The sequence below is a fragment of the Aegilops tauschii genome, chromosome 1 (assembly GCF_002575655.3).
Source record: "Aegilops tauschii subsp. strangulata cultivar AL8/78 chromosome 1, Aet v6.0, whole genome shotgun sequence".
Lineage (NCBI taxonomy): Eukaryota > Viridiplantae > Streptophyta > Magnoliopsida > Poales > Poaceae > Aegilops > Aegilops tauschii.
Window position 1 is genome coordinate 109,716,085 of NC_053035.3, and position 16,531 is coordinate 109,732,615.

Sequence of the window (16,531 nt, forward strand, 5' to 3'; positions counted from 1 at the left end):
TCGCCGATCTTCTTGGCGAGGCTCGCATCTCTGACGAGCCTGCGTCCGACGCGGGCACAGACTGCCCCGAGAGCCGCCTCATCAGCCTCCTCGACGAGCTCCACGTCTCCAGCGAGCTTGCTGTGGACTTGGAGTCGGTCGGCTCCACCGACCCGATGCTGGTCGACTCCGACACGGCATCACTTGACGCCTTCCCCACCAACGTGGTGATCATCGACGACCCTCTCCCTCGAGCCGACAGTGGCAGCAGCGCTGTCACTGAGGTATTGGTCATCAGCCACGGCGCCGTCTCCGACGAGAACGCCCACGACGCCCTACAAGCGGCGCTGCGCGACTTGTCCGTCCCCATCCCGTCCGACGCCGACGCCGAGACACTGGAGGCACGCCGCCTCGCCCTCGTCGCGGAAGGCCAGAAGATAGCATCCATGAGACGCCTCACTGAGGCTCACCAGCGCGAAGTCGACCGCTCCGCCTTTGGTACGCCGCCTCCTGGCGTGCCGAGCTGAGCCGGCTTCGTCAAGAAGCGCGACGCAGCCATCGCCAGCATGCTAGGAGCAGATCGCCCAGTCTACGCCACGCCGCTCGAGAACCTGCGTGTCGCCCAGGCGGCCGCAGACGAGCTGAACGGGCTGGGGGCTGACGAGCTCCACTACATGACTAAGCGCATCCAGCAGCTGATCGACGCTGCCGCAGGGCAGCATGAAGCCAGCGCCCGCGCTGAAAGTCCTCACCCACGCCGAGAGCACGGCGCGACATCCCGGACGCCGACTACAGACGGCGCCCGCGCAAGAAAAGACAAGGAGCTGGCTGCTAGCCACAACCGGACTCGGCTCACCGTCGAGCGCGACGCAGAAGGCCACCCCCGAGCTGTGGAACAACGAGGCGATCCGCCTCCTCCCCTGCCTCGTGGGGAGAGATATCCCACCCCGCCGCCTGTCACGCATCCGACTCTCGGCGGCCGACTAGGCCGCCGCGAGGGAGTCGGCGAGAATGATGCCCGCCACCGGATCGACCGCCTAGCGCGATCCCTGGCGCTAGAAGAAGAAGATGATGTCGGCCCACCTTGCTTTGGCCCCCGCATCCGCGACGAGCCCTTCCCCAAAGGGTTCTCGCTCCCAAGAGACACGCCAAAGTACAACGGCTCCGTGAAGCCGGAAGACTGGTTGATCGACTACTCCACCGCAGTCTGCATAGCAAACGGCAACAGGCGCGTTGCCGTGAAGTACGTCCCGCTCATGCTTCAAGGCACGACACGCACTTGGCTGAACAGCCTCAAGCCCTACAGTATCAACAGCTGGCTAGACTTCACGGAAGTCTTCGTCCGCAACTTCACCAGCACGTACAAGCGGCCTCCCAAGCCCCACCAGCTCTCCTTGTGCGTGCAAGGGCCCAGCGAATCGACTCGCGACTACCTCACGCGTAGGGCCGAGCTCCGTAACTCCTGCGAGGGGGTGCACGAGGTTCAAGCCATAGAGTACTTCACCGCCGGGTGCCAAGAGGGCACCCTCCTCAAGCACCGACTCCTCTGCGATGAGCCGACTACCCTCGACGAGCTGCTGATCATAGCAAACAAGTACGCCACTGCCGACTCCTCGATGAAGACCGAGCTTCGAGTGGATGCCTCTGGGAAGGTACTCGCTCCGGCTCCCAAGACGCCGGCTGCCGACTCCAACCAACGCCCTTACCAGAATGACAACAAGCGCAAGGCCCCCATGCCGCCTTCCACCAGTCGGCAAGTAGCCACAGTCGAAGACGAACAAGCAGAAGAGCGGCCCGCTCCCAAGAAGTGGAAGGGCGGCAGGCCGGCTTGGAAGCCGGCTTTCTCCTACGAGCAAACCCTTGATGCTCCCTGCAAGTTTCACAGCGGCGCGAAGCCGTCCAACCACACGACACAGAAGTGCCATTGGCTCACACGGGTCTCCAAAGGCGAGGGGCTGGTGCCGCCTCCACCTGCTGGCCCGCTGCCTCCGGCCCCTCAGCAGCCGGCTGTTCGCCCCGCAGTCGGAGCCATTCAAGATGAGTTCCCAGATGAGCACGCCTCCTACGTCGTCTTCACGAGCCAAATCGAAGATAGGCACAGTCGGCGCCGACAGCGCCAAGAAGTCAACACAGTTGCCTCCAACCCAGAGTTCATGCATTGGTCTGAGAAGCCCATCAGCTGGATCCAGGCTGATCACCCAGAGGTGATGCCGTCTCCTGGCTCCTATGCATTGGTGTTGAACGCCACCCTCGCGACAGAAAGGCGAGCTGCCCGTTTCTCCCGTGTGCTGATTGCCGGCGGGAGCAGTATCAACATATTGTACCGTGACACCATGGAGAAGCTGAACCTCAAGACGAAGCAACTCATGCCAAGCCGGACTGTTTTCCATGGTATCGTACCTGGCCTGTCCTGTTCCCCAATCGGCAAGATCAAGATGGATGTCCTCTTCGGAGACAAGGATCACTTCCGCCGAGAGGCGATCTGGTTTGAAGTGGTGGATCTAGAGAGCCCTTACCATGCATTGCTTGGCCGACCTGCCCTGGCCAAGTTCATGGCTATGCCCCACTACGCCTACCTCAAGATGAAGGTGCCGAGTTTGAAGGGGATCATCACCATAGCCGGAGACTACAAGAAATCTTCCGAGTGTGCTGCAGCCAGCAGCCGGCTAGCCGAGTCCCTGTTGATTGCTGAAGAGAAGAAGATGCTGGACCGAGTCGTGGCCATGGCCGGCAAGTAGCCGGCCCTGTCCCCCGATCCCAAGGAGTATGACGCTCAAGGCTCCTTCCAGCCAGCCAAGGAAACCAAGAAGATACCGTTGGACCCGGAGAACCCGGAGAGGTTTGCTGTCATTGGGGCAAACCTGGACAGTAAATAGGAAGGCGAGCTCATCGACTTCCTCCGTGAGAATTGGGACATCTTTGCATGGTCCCCAAAGGACATGCCAGGTGTTCCGAAGGATTTCGCCGAGCACAAGCTACACGTTCAAGCAGACGCAAAGCCAGTCAAGCAACCTCTCCGCCGACTGTCGGAGGAGAAGAGAAGGATAGTGGGTGAAGAGATAGCCCGGCTCCTGGCAGCCGGCTTCATTATGGAGGTGTTTTTCCCAGAATGGCTTGCCAACCCGGTCCTAGTGTTGAAGAAGAACAACAAATGGCACATGTGTATAGATTACACTAGCCTCAACAAAGCCTGCCCCAAAGATCCGTTTGCCTTACCTCGAATTGATCAAGTGATAGACTCCACAGCCGGATGCGAGCTGTTGAGTTTCTTGGATGCCTACTCAGGCTACCACCAGATCAAGTTGGATCTAGCCGACCGCCTGAAGACCGCCTTCATCACACCATTCGGAGCTTTCTGCTACCTGACTATGACATTCGGCTTGAGAAATGCCGGTGCCACTTTTCAGCGTTGCATGCAGAAATGCCTCCTCAAGCAACTCGGCAGAAATGCCCACGTCTATGTAGATGATATCGTGGTGAAGACGGAGAAGCGCGACACCCTGCTGGAAGACCTCAGAGAAACATTTGCCAACTTGCGACGGTTCCAGATCAAGCTCAACCTTGAGAAATGCGTGTTCGGAGTACCAGCCGGCCAGCTTCTAGGCTTCTTGGTCTCCGAACGCGGCATTGAGTGCAACCCAGTGAAGATCAAGGCCATTGAGAGAATGGAGATTCCTACCAAGCTGCGAGACGTCCAGAAGTTTACCTGGTGCCTGGCCTCCCTAAACCGCTTCATCAGCCGGCTAGGAGAGAAGGCTCTCCCCCTGTACCGACTCATGAAGAAGTCCACCCACTTCGAGTGGAACGACCAGGCAGACCAAGCTTTCCACGAGTTGAAGAAGATGCTGACCACGCCGCTTGTCCTGGCAGCACCGACTGAGAAAGAGCCCATGCTCCTTTACATTGCCGCGACTAGCCGAGTGGTCAGCACAGTGATTGTGGTCCAACGCCCAGAAGAAGGCCGAGCTCAGTTAGTCCAGAGGCCGGTATATTATTTGAGCGAAGTACTGTCCACCTCGAAGCAAAATTACCCGCACTACCAGAAGATGTGCTATGGAGTATACTTCGCTGCCCAGAAGCTGAAGCCCTACTTTCAAGAGCATCCCATCACGGTCGTATGCACTGCCCTGCTTGCCGAGATCATAGGCAGCCGGGATGCATCCGGCCGGGTGGCTAAGTGGGCCATTGCGCTGGCTCCCTACACAATCTTCTACTAGCCCCGCACCGCCATCAAGTCCCAAGCATTGGCCGACTTCCTTGTCCACTGGGCCGAGACCCAGTACCTACCGCCGGCTCCCGACTCCACTCATTGGCGGATGCACTTCGATGGATCCAAGATGCGCACCAGCTTGGGAGCCGGCATCGTCCTCACCTCTCCCAAGGGCGACAAACTCATATACACATTGCAAATTCATTTTGCCGCCTCCAACAATGTGGCCGAGTACGAGGCACTCATACACGGGCTCCGCCTAGCCAAAGAACTCGGCATACGCCGGATCCTGTGCTATGGCGATTCGGATCTGGTAGTCCAACAATCATCTGGCGACTGGGACGCCAAGGACGCAAACATGGCGAGCTACCGATTCCTCGTCCAGCAAATCAGCGGATACTTTGAAGGGTGCGAGTTCCTCCATGTGCCACGGGCCGACAACGAGCAAGCAGATGCCCTGGCACGGATCGCCTCGAGTCACCATGTACACGGAGGCGGAGGCCTAGGAAGCGCGAGAAGACGGCGTCGACCTGCTGGAAGAGGGCCGGCTGTTAGCACTCAGCCGGTCCGCCATCTACCAGCAGGGTTTGCGCCATTACCAGAACCGGAAGGTCAAGCCAAGGTCCTTCCAAGAAGGCGATCTTGTGCTCCGGCTGATCTAGCGAATAGCCGGCCAGCACAAGCTCTCGGCCCCTTGGGAAGGCCCCTTCGTCGTCAGCAAGGCCCTAGGCAATGACTCCTACTACTTGATCGATGCACAGAAGCCGAAGGCACGCAAGAGAGATGATTCTGGCAAGGAGTCGGAATGACCATGGAACGCCAATCTCCTCAGAAGATTTTACAGTTGAAAGCAGTATGTACCACGCTACCTTTTTGTATTAAGTACAAGACAACGGGCCCCCCGAGGTGTACTCGGGGACTACCCTCTTTTATCTATGTATGACGAGTGTCATACCTATGAATGTATTGTTACATTTGATTTTCTGTCCGGCACCGGGTTCGAGCAGTCGGCCCGGGGACTTGCCGCTTTGAGTTATATTAAAGTTCTATCTGCAGTCAGACAAGTAGTGTGCCAGCGCCCGAGCCCTCTCTTGTAGAAAGTCGCAGCTCGAAGAACCGACTGACCGACTGGCAAGAGCCAAAAGCAGGAAAGGATGCCCACACGAAAAACGGCTAAGGACTAATGAACCTATATAACACAAGCCGGCCTCCCAGCACGCCTACCGGCTGTCAGAACAGCCGGCTGGCCGGCTACCCATTCACTTTGCTACAATCCAAGAAAGCTAGAGTACTTGCCCTCCCAACCGGCCAAGCACTTCTCCAGACACAGACTGCAGAGCAGCTGTCCGGCTAAGAAGGCGGCGACCAAGGGAGGGCGGCAAAGGAAACAGCCAAAGGATGAAAAGCAAGAACAATGGGAAGCCAAACACATGCATGATTATATTTACACAAAAGGCCTTCGAAAGGCCGGCATTTAACATAGTTTGAATACACCCCCAGTGGGTGGAACTGTGCAAATTTAACAAAATATTGTTCAAAGAGTAATAAAACATGAAAGTAAAGGCGGCAGATTAGGCTAAGGGCGCAACAGGCGAGCCGGGCTGGTCGGTGGAGACGACAGCGCCAGCTGGAGGAGTGGCCCGCTGGCGAGTCTCGGCTTGATCATCGCCGGCTGCAGGCGGTGCGCTCGCACGCGCCTCGTCGCTGGAGGCACGATCAAGATGAGGCTGCCGGCTGCTCCACCATCTGGCACGACGTCTTCACTATCCTCCTCCTCCTCCTCACCCTCATCGCTGGAGTCGATCTCCTCCGCCGAGTCCTCGCCATCTGCTGGGTTCAGCCCGAACCACTCCTCCGGCTGAGCAACGCCGTTATCATCCACCTCAGGAGCAAAGGTGCTGGTGTCGGTGTAGTCGGCGATCACCGAGGCACGCTGGATGATAGGCGGCCGCGCCGACTCTAGCTCCGTGTCGGCCTCCTGCCGCCAGGTGGCCAGCTAGTCCAAGCTCAGCTCAGGATACCAGGCTTTGACGAACTCCAGCGCCCGCCTGGCGCCTGACCGAGCTGCAGAAGCCTTCCAGGCCTCGAAGCGGCCGGCCGCTACCTCCAGCCAGTCGGCGGTCCGACTGGGGGGTGCGGGGAATCACCTCGCCGGGCCAGAGAGCGGCCAGCACTTGCGCCCCAACACACTGAAGCTGACGGAGCATACGGTGAGCCGGCTGGAGGTGGGCTTGAATCGCCAGGAGCTGTTCCTCAAGCGACCGGCGAGCGTTCGATGCGATCTCAGCGCCAGCCTGCCTTTGCGCCTCGCGATGGGCCTCAATGACCTGGTTGGCGGCAGTAGAGTAACCAGGGAAGTACTCTGCACAAGAAAGAAAGAAAGAGAAGGAAGAGAAAAATACAAAGTTAGAAAATGAACCAAATGGCAAGCGGCAAGCAAGGAACGAAGAAGAAGGCAGCCTACCGTCAACCAAGTCTTCGATCTGGCCGTAGCCGTTGATCAACGACTGCCTCGCTTCAGCCCAGCTCGCCGCCTCGGTCTCATACTCGGCTTGGAGGGCGGCCTCACTGTCCTGCACCGCCTTCAGGGCCGCCTTGTGGCTCTCCTCCTGGTCGGCCAGCTTCTTGACCAGGCGGTCACCCTCCTGAGCCAAGGCGTCGAACTCGGCTTCCTTAGCGCGAAGGGCGGCCTGGGTCCCACCCAACTGCTCCCTCAGTTTGGCGTTGGCCGCTGCAGATATGGCAAAGAAGAAAAAAGCAATAAGAAAGAAGTCGTCAGGAAAGATCCGGCCCGACTGCTCAGCAGTCGGCCCGAATCTCGGGGACTACACCCAGTGGGTGCGCTGACGCGCCCCCACGTAAGATAAAAGAAAGGAAGCACCTACCCCGGCTCTCCGTTAGATCAGCGGTCTTCTGGGACAGCTCCCGAGCCTGGGAGTTGAAGGCAGCCGCACGGAGGTTATGGTAGTCCTGCAAGTCGGACAGAGAAGCGAGTAAGAACAAGATAGCAAATAAAGTCTACCAAGAAGTTCCAAGCCGCCTGCTCCGCAGCCGACTCGGAACTCGGGGACTACACCCAGTGGGTGCGCTGACGCGCCCCCACGGAAGAAACCAAGATCAAGAAGCAAAAAACGGGAAGACTCACCCGAATGGCTGCCCGTGTCGTGAGGATCTCGTCATTGTACTGCCTCAGCACGGCGGCCTGGGACTGAAGCCGGTTCTGGACTTCTTGCGCCGCCACATCACCACGGCTGTCCCACCACCCGGCGTCCACCCCAAGCTGGCGCTGGCCGTCTCCACGTCCTGGGCCGACGAGCTGGAGCCCGCGGCCTTCTGCGGGTCCGGCGCCGAAGTTGCCTTCCCCGCGCGCTGGCGCGATGGCGACCGGACCACCAGGTCCGTCCTTGCAGCCTGCTCGCCTCCAGCCGATTGCGCAGGCGGTGCGTTAGGCCGGCTGCCTTGGGCCGCCCCAGTCGGCGATGGTGGTGCCGCCTCCCTCTCCTGGACGACGACGTCGTCCTCCTCCCTCTCCATCCCCAGCAGGTCGCCACCGGCTTCCTCCGGCGGGGGCTCCGGGATCTCGGGCGCCACGGCGCGCAGGGGGGTGACAAGCAAGGCCCCGGCCGCTGCGGCTGCAGCCTCCGCCTGAGCCTTGGCCGCCGCGTCGGCTTGTACCTTCGCCGACTCCTCCGCCTCCTCCTGCGCCGCCTTGGCGGCAGCCGCCCTCAGCTCTTCCGCCTCCCGCGCCTCCCGCGCATTTCGCTCCGTCACCGCTTGAAGCTCGGCGCGGGGGTCCACGCGGCGGGTGCTCCCGGATCCTCCCGGTGATCCAACCACGGAGGCGGCAGCGACCTGCTCAAGAGAAAGCAGAGCCCTGTTTTTTAAGTCAAGACAAGGATTCAGAAACCGACAAGAAAAGAAGAAGGAATACGAGAGAGAATCGACACTTACGCTGAAACCTTTTGCGGCTGCTTCACCACCTTGCGGAAGCGGGCCGCCTCTTCCTGCCTGGTCGCCGCCGCCCCGCTCTTGGGCTTCTTCGGCCGACTGCCGAATAGGGCCGACGCAGCCCGGCGCTTCTACGCGCCGCCTCGGGCAGCCGGTGTGGCAGATGAGCCCGTGCCCTGATCAGACGCCGGCTGGCGGCGCGGGACGATTTCCACCTCGTCGTCATCCGGCCAGTCGTCGAAGCTGGCTCCAAGCCCGGAGCCGCCTGCTTCGCCGCCTCCCGCCTCGGTGTTGTCGTCCATGGCGGCCGCTCCCAAGTCGGGGTCCTCCAAGTCGTGCGCCGCCCGGTCGGGGAGAAATTGGCGATCCGCCCCCGCTGACCCGGCAGCCGGTTGAAGGAGAGGGTTCTGCCAAGACGAGCCGACTGGTCAGAGTCGGCCAAGAAAAACTTGGTGATAAAACTAAAGAAGAGAAGATTTAGAAAGCGTACCATAGGCGGAGGATTGGCGCGGGAGTATGGCTCCTTGCCAAATTGCCACTCCTCGAAGAGCTTGCAGTTAGCGAGATAATTCACCATGTGAGCTACCTCATCATGAGGCATCTCCTTGGTGCACATCCGACTCGGATCTAGTTGACCGCTCATTTGACAGATCAAATGAGGGTGGCCTTGAAGTGGGAGCACCCGGCACACCACGAAGGCGGCCAGCAGGTCGGACCCAGTCAGGCCCTCCGACTGGATCATTACCCTTTAAACCGGGCGACGGCGGCGGCCCCATCCTGCGTCAGTGTCCTGGCCCGATAGGACCACTGGGGCCGCCTCCCAGCTGGCGGGCCGGCTACGTAAGCCGGCAAGTTGACGTAGTCGCCTTGCGGGGCGATGTTCTTCAAGTAGAAGTATGACTTCTGCAAGAGCTTCACCGACTGGATTAGTGTGATGACAGGGAAGGGGTTGTCGGCTGCCGACCTCCGCATCGCGATGAAGGCGCCGCTCTGAGCCGGCACGCCCTGCATCTGGGTGTCGAGCTTGGATTGGAAGAATTCCCCCTAGAGCTCGAGGGTGGAAAGAATGCCAAGGAAGCCCTCGCACAGAGTGACGAAGGCAGACAGCAGCACCATCGTGTTTGGAGTGAGGTGGTGCGGCTGGAGCTGGTAGAATTCAAGGAAGGAGCGGAAGAAGGCGCTAGCTGGCAGGCCGAGGCCGCGCAAGAAATGCGAATGGAAGAGTACCTGCTCACCTTCCTCCGGCGCCGGCGTGATCTCCTTCTCCGGCGCGAGACGGACCTGCACCTGGTCCTTGCCGGGCAACTGCCGCGTCTTGCGGAGGAAGTCGATGTGGTCCGCGTGGACGTTGGAGCCGTCCCAGTCTCCGCCGTGCTACATGATGGCAAGAAGCTGACGAGAAAGGGTGCGGCGGCGGAGAAACCACGGCCCCGCGGCGGCGAGGTTGCGGGGTAGTGCGAAGATTGGTGGGACGGCGCGGCGGCGAGAGAAGGAGGAAGAAGATGGCGGAGCGAGGATGAGCATGCGAACGTCTGCCGCCCCCTCCTCCCCCAACTTATAGCCTCGTGCGGCGAAGCCGAGGAGGCGAGGCGTGGGGGGGGGGGAACGTGGGATTAACTGCGCCCACTCCCCCACGTCCCGCGATTATAGCGCCCTAACGACGTGCAGAAACTTCCATCGGAAGGCGAGCGGCCCGCTTTGGGCCACAGAAAATCCGCGCCTGGGCCTAGGCGTGGAAGTGGTGGGCCCCGGCCTGCGGCGGCATCCCGTCGCGCGCGTGGGCTGGTAGGCTTTTCTCGGCAGGAAGGTGCCACATGGCGCGCGGGCGGCGAGCGGCCGGCCCGCAGCCCGGCGAGCGCACCGGCAGGCTCCCGCTTTCAGACTTCAAAAAATTTCGCCAAGATGGCGCACCCAACCGAAGCCGGCTCCTAGCTGCTGGCTCTTCAAGATAAGAAGCTGACCAAGCTTCTCAACCTCCTCTCAGCCTCGAAGCCCAACCAGCTTCGGGGACTACTGTCGGAGTAAATGGCCACGGGTAGCCTAACCGACCCCCCCTGGCTCTTCAAAAATTACCAGGCCAATCGAGCCTTCAAGCATCCAGAGCACAGGGCTGCCTTCCCTTGGCCGGCTATCACCTAGGCCGACTAGCAGAAGGCGACCTGGCCTCAAAAACCTTCCCGAAGAGAACTATAAGATGGCCGACTCCAGGAAGCCGACCCCAAGAGGACCGACTCCCAGAAGCCGTCCATGAAGAAGTCCGACTCCCAGAAGCCGGCCAAGACTGCACCCTCAAGGGCTACACCCACATAACGGTGATGAGACGGGGCGTGGCTACAGTACAACCTGCCACCCCCCGAATCCCGGAGCACGCGTGGCCACAGTACGCCGTACGGGTCGGCCATCCCCTGTCCGGCACGACACTGTTGCCATGTTGACCATGACACCACCCACGACACGCGCTAGTACGGCCAGCGGGCGGCGGGCCCCTTCAGCCAGAGAGATGCTCAAAGGCGGCCAGGAATCCCCCAGTCGGCCTGGGGCGTAGCCGGCTCCCAACAGCCGGCTATTCCCCATCCTCGAAGTATGTGCATCATTAAGGAGACAAGACGAGGTAAGGCTACAGTGAGAGCCCGCAAGGCGGCGACACTGTGGCCATGCTTACCTCGACAAAGCCCTCGTCATCAGAGGCAAGGCTACAGTAACCAGCCACCGACAAGACCCCTAGGTGGTGGGGCCGGCCTGTCGGCCATGAGGCCGGCAGCCGACGGGACCCACCAGTCGGCGGGCCCCAGTGGTCGGCGGAGAAGCCGGCGAATACGGACACTGACGGCTAGGACCCGCGTCCAGCCGGATTACCATTGTACCCCTGGGGGGTAGGCCTATATAAACCCCCAGGGCACCCATGCAAAGGATTGATCTGATATAGTTTTAGACACCACGTAGAGAGAAAAGGAGAGCTAGCCTTGCCCTTCTTCTTCCTCTAGCCAAACAGCTCACGGAGCCTCTTGTAGCTACTTGTGTTGATCTAGTGATCATGCGGAGACCCCGCAGAGCAGGATTAGGGGTGTTATCTCCTCGGAGAGCCCCGAACCTAGGTAAGATTCACCGGCGTGCATGCCTTCGCCTTATCCCGTTTCCAGGCACCGACGATGTCTTACTGGCTCCCACAATGATAAGCCACCCGTTGGCATATGTCGCACCTACCACCCGACAATTTGTGAGTAGTTACTTTTGTTCTTGAGGTCACGGGAGAATCATGTTGCAAGTAATCATGTGAACTTGATATGTGTTTGATATTTTGATAGTATGTATGTTGTGATTCCCTTAGTGGTGTCATGTGAACATCAAATACATGACACTTCACCTTATTAGAGCCTAAGGGAATGCATTGTGGAGTAGTTATTAGATTATGGGTTGCGAGAGTGAAAGAAGCTTAAACCCTAGTTTATGCGCTATTTCGTAAGGGACCGATTGGATCCAAAAGTTTAATGCTATGGTTAGAATATATTCTTAATACTTTTCTCGTAGTTGCGGATGCTTGCGAGGGGGTTAATCATAAGTAGAAGGTTTGTTCAAGTAAGAACAACACCTAAGCACCGGTCCACCCACATGTCAAATTATCAAAGTAGCGAACACAAATTGAATCAACATGGCGAAAGTGACTAGATGAAATTCCCGTGTACCCTCTAGAACGATTTGCTTACTATAAGATACCATTTTGGCCTGTCCTTTGCCTCAAAAGGATTGGGCTACCTTGCTGCACTTTTGTTACTACTATCATTACTTGCTCGTTACAAATTATTTTGCTATCAAACTACTCTGTTACTTACAATTTCAACACTTGCAGATATTACCTTGCTGAAAACCACTTGTTATTTCCTTCTACTCCTCGTTGGGTTCGACACTCTTACTTATCGAAAAGAGCTACAATTGATCCCCTATACTTGTGGGTCATTAAGGCTATTTTCTGGCGCCCTTGCCGGGGAGTGAAGCGCCTTTGGTAAGTGGAATTTTGTAAGGAAACATTTATATAGTGTGCTGAAATTTATTGTCACTTGTTACTATGGAAAATAATCCTTTGAGGGGCTTGTTCGGGGTATCTTCACCTTGACCGGAACCACAATTAGCTACCCCTCAACCTACTGCACCTACTGAAAATATTGAATATGAAATTCCTTCGGGTATGATAGAACAACTGCTAGCTAATCCTAATGCAGGAGACTGAACCGAACATCCTGATATGCACTTGATATATGTGGAACAAATTTGTGGATTGTTTAAGCGTGTAGGTTTACTCGGAGATGAAGTTATGAAAAAGGTTTCCCTTTATCTTTGAAGGTAAAAGCATTGGCATGGTATAGGCTATGCGATGATATCGGATCTTGGAATGGGAATCGATTGAAATTGGAGTTCCACCAAAAAATTTATCCTATGCATCTAGTTCATCGTGATCGGAATTATATATATAATTTTTGGCCTTGTGAAGGAGAAAGTATCGCTCTAGCTTGGGGGAGGCTTAAGTCAATGTTATATTCATCCCCCAATCTTGAGCTCTCAAAAGAAATTATTATTCGGAATTTTTATGCTCGGCTTTCTCGTGATGATCAATCCATGCTTGGTACTTCTTGTACTGATTCTTTTATGAAGAAGACTATTGAATTCCGGTGGGATCTTTTGGCAAGAATTAAACGAAACTCTGAAGATTGGGAACTCGATGAAGGTAAAGAGTCAGGTATTAAGCTTAAGTATGATTGTGTTAAGTCTTTTATGAATACCGATGCTTTTCAAAAGTTTAGCGCTAAATATGGACTTGACTCTAAGATAGTAGCCTCCTTTTGTGAATCATTTGCTACTCATGTTGATCTCCCTAAAGAGAAGTGGTTTAAATATCACCCACCTATTAAAGAAGAAATTAAAGAACCGGTACCAGTTAAAGAAGAAGCTATACTTTATAATGTTGATCCAGTTGTTCCTACTGCTTATATTGAGAAACCACCTTTCCCTGTTAGGATAAAGGAACATGCTAAAGTTTCAACTGTGGATAACAAAAGTTATATTAGAACACCCAAACCTGATGAAGAAATCAAAGTAGAGCCTACTATTGCTATGGTTAAAGATCTCTTGGAATAAGATATAGATGGGCATGTTATTTATTTCGGTAATGAAGCTACTAGAATTGTCAAACCCGATAAAAAAGATAATCATAGACCCGTTGTTGGCATGCCCGTTGTCTCAGTTAAAATAGGAGATCACTGTTATCATGGTTTATGCGACATAGGTGCTAGCGTAAGTGCTATTCCTTACACCTTATATCAAGAAATTATGAATGATATAGCACCCGCAGAGTTAGAAGACATAGATGTTACTATTAAACTTGCTAATAGAGACACTATTTCACCAATTGGGATTGTTAGAGATGTTGAAGTCTTGTGTGGGAAAATAAAATACCCTACTGATTTTCTTGTTCCTGGTTCCCCACAAGATGACTTTTGTCCCATTATCTTTGGTAGACCTTTCTTGAACACCGTTAATGCTAAAATAGATTGTGAGAAACAAACTGTCGGTGTTAGTTTTGGTGATGAGTCTCATGAGATTAATTTTTCCAAGTTTAGTAGAAAGCTTCATGAAAAAGAATTGCCTAGTAAGGATGAAATAATTGGTCTTGCTTCTATTGCTGTTTGCTAGACCATGAAAATGATTTACTTATGCATGAAAGAAATGAAATAGATAAGATTTTATTTGAACAATGTCCTCTGCTTAAACACAATTTGTCTATTGAAACTCTAGGAGGTCCCCCTCCACCTAAAGGTGATCCCGTGTTTGAATTAAAACAATTGACAGACACTTTGAAATATGCTTATCTTGATGAAAAGAAGATATATCCTGTTATTATTAGTGCTAACCTTTCAGAACATGAAGAAGAAAGATTATTGAAAGTTCTAAGGAAGCACCGAGCTGCTATTGGATATACCCTTGATGATTTAAAGGGGATTAGTCCTACTCTATGTCAGCACAAGATTAATATGGAACCTGATGCTAAACCGTTGTTGATCATTAACGCCGATTAAATCCGCAGATGAAAGAAGTGGTAAGAACAGAAATATTAAAACTTCTGGAAGGAGGTATAATCTATCCTATAGCTGATAGTAGATGGGTAAGTCCCGTTCATTGTTTTCCTAAGAAAGGAGGTATTACTGTTATTCCTAATGATAAGAATGAACTTATTCCACAAAGAATTGTTACAGGCTATAGAATGGTAATTGATTTTAGGAAATTAAACAAAGCAACTAGAAAAGTTCATTACCCTCTGCCTTTTATTGATCAAATGCTAGAAAGATTGTCAAAGCACACACACTTTTGCTTTCTTGATGGATATTTTGGTTTTTCACAAATACCTGTTTCTCAACCTGATCAAGAAAAGACCACTTTCACTTGTCCCTTTGGAACTTATGCTTATAGACGTATGCCTTTCGGTTTATGCAATGCACCTGCTACCTTTCAAAGATGTATGACTGCTATATTCTCTGACTTTTGTGAGAAGAGTGTCGAGGTTTTCATGGATTACTTTTCCGTTTATGGGAAGTCTTTTGATGATTGTTTAAGCAATCTTGATCGAGTTTTGCAGAGATGCGAGCAAACAAATCTTGTCTTGAATTGGGAAAAGTGCCACTTTATGGTTAATGAAGGTATTGTTTTGGGCCATAAATTTCTGAAAGAGGTATTGAAGTGGACAAAGCTAAGGTTGATGCAATTGAGAAAATTCCATGTCCTAAAGATATCAAAGGTATTCGTACTTTCCTAGGTCATGCTGGTTTCTATAGGAGATTTATCAAAGACTTCTCTAAAATTTCTAGGCCTCTTACAAATCTTTTGCAAAAGGATGTTCCTTTTGTTTTTGATGATGATTGTTTAGAAGCCTTCGAAACACTCAGGAAAGCCTTAATTTCTGCACCTCTTTTTCAACCACCTGATTGGAACTTGTCTTTTGAAATTATGTGTGATGCTAGTGATTATGCTGTTGGTGCTGTTCTAGGACAAAGATTTGATAAGAAACTGAATGTTATTCATTATGCTAGTAAAACTCTAGACAATGCTCAAAGAAATTATGCTACTACTGAAAAAGAATTTCTAGCAGTGGTGTTTGCTTGTGATAAATTTAGATCTTACATTGTTGACTCCAAAGTTATTGTTCACACCGATCATGTTGCTATTAAATATCTTATGGAAAAGAAAGATGCTATACCTAGACTTATTCGATGGGTTCTCTTGCTACAAGAATTTGATTTACATATTACTGATGGAAAAGGAACTAAGAACCCAGTAGCTGATAACTTGTCTAGGCTTGAAAATGTGCTTGATGACCCACTACCTATTGATGATAGTTTTCCTGATGAGTGATACGTCACCAACGTATCTATAATTTATGAAGTATTCATGCTATTATTTTATCATTCTTGGATGTTTTACAATCATTTTATTGCAAATTTATATCATTCTTTGGGACTAACCTATTGACCCAGTGCCCAGTGCCAGTTGCTATTTTTTGCTTGTTTTTTACATTGCAAGAAATCAATATCAAACGGAGTCCAAACACCGCAAAACTTTTTGGAGATTTTTTTGGGCCAGAAGACATCCATTGGGCCAAAGAAGCACCTGGGGGGGGGGGTGCCCCGAGGGGGGCACAACCCACAAGGGCGCGCCAAGCCCCCCTGGCGCCCCCAGGTGGGTTGTGCCCACCTCGGTGGCCTCCCGCACCCCTTCTTTGCACTATAAATTCCAAAATATTTTGAAACCCATCGGGGTTACCCTAGATCAGAAGTTCTGCCACCGCAAGGTCCTGTATCCGCGAAAACCAATCTAGACCCCGTTCCGGCACCCTGCCGGAGAGGGGAATCATCTCCGATGGCCATCTTCATCAACCCGGCGGCCACCACGATGAGGAGGGAGTAGTCCACCCTCGGGGCTGAGGGTTTGTACCAGTAGCTATGTGTTTAATATCTCTCTCTCTCGTGATCTATATCATGGGCTTTGTTAATATAGTCGGATCATATGATGTTTCTAGCCTCTATACTCTTGTTATGATGAATTGAATCTCTACCCTTCAAAGTTTTGTCTTGTCGGATTGAATATTCAGAGATGAGAACACATGATATATGTCTTGCAATATGAATAATTGAGGTGACAATGGGGTATCATATTTATTCACTTGATGTATGTTATGGCACTCAACTTGCGGATTCCCGAGGTGACATTGGGGTAATCTATGCATAGGGGTTGATGCACGTTTTTATTATCTTTTCTCCGATAGAAACTTTGGGGTATCTTTGTAGTTCTTTGTGTGGATTGATTATTATGAATATGAATTTGCTTTGGTGTTATTTTAGTACGAACTCT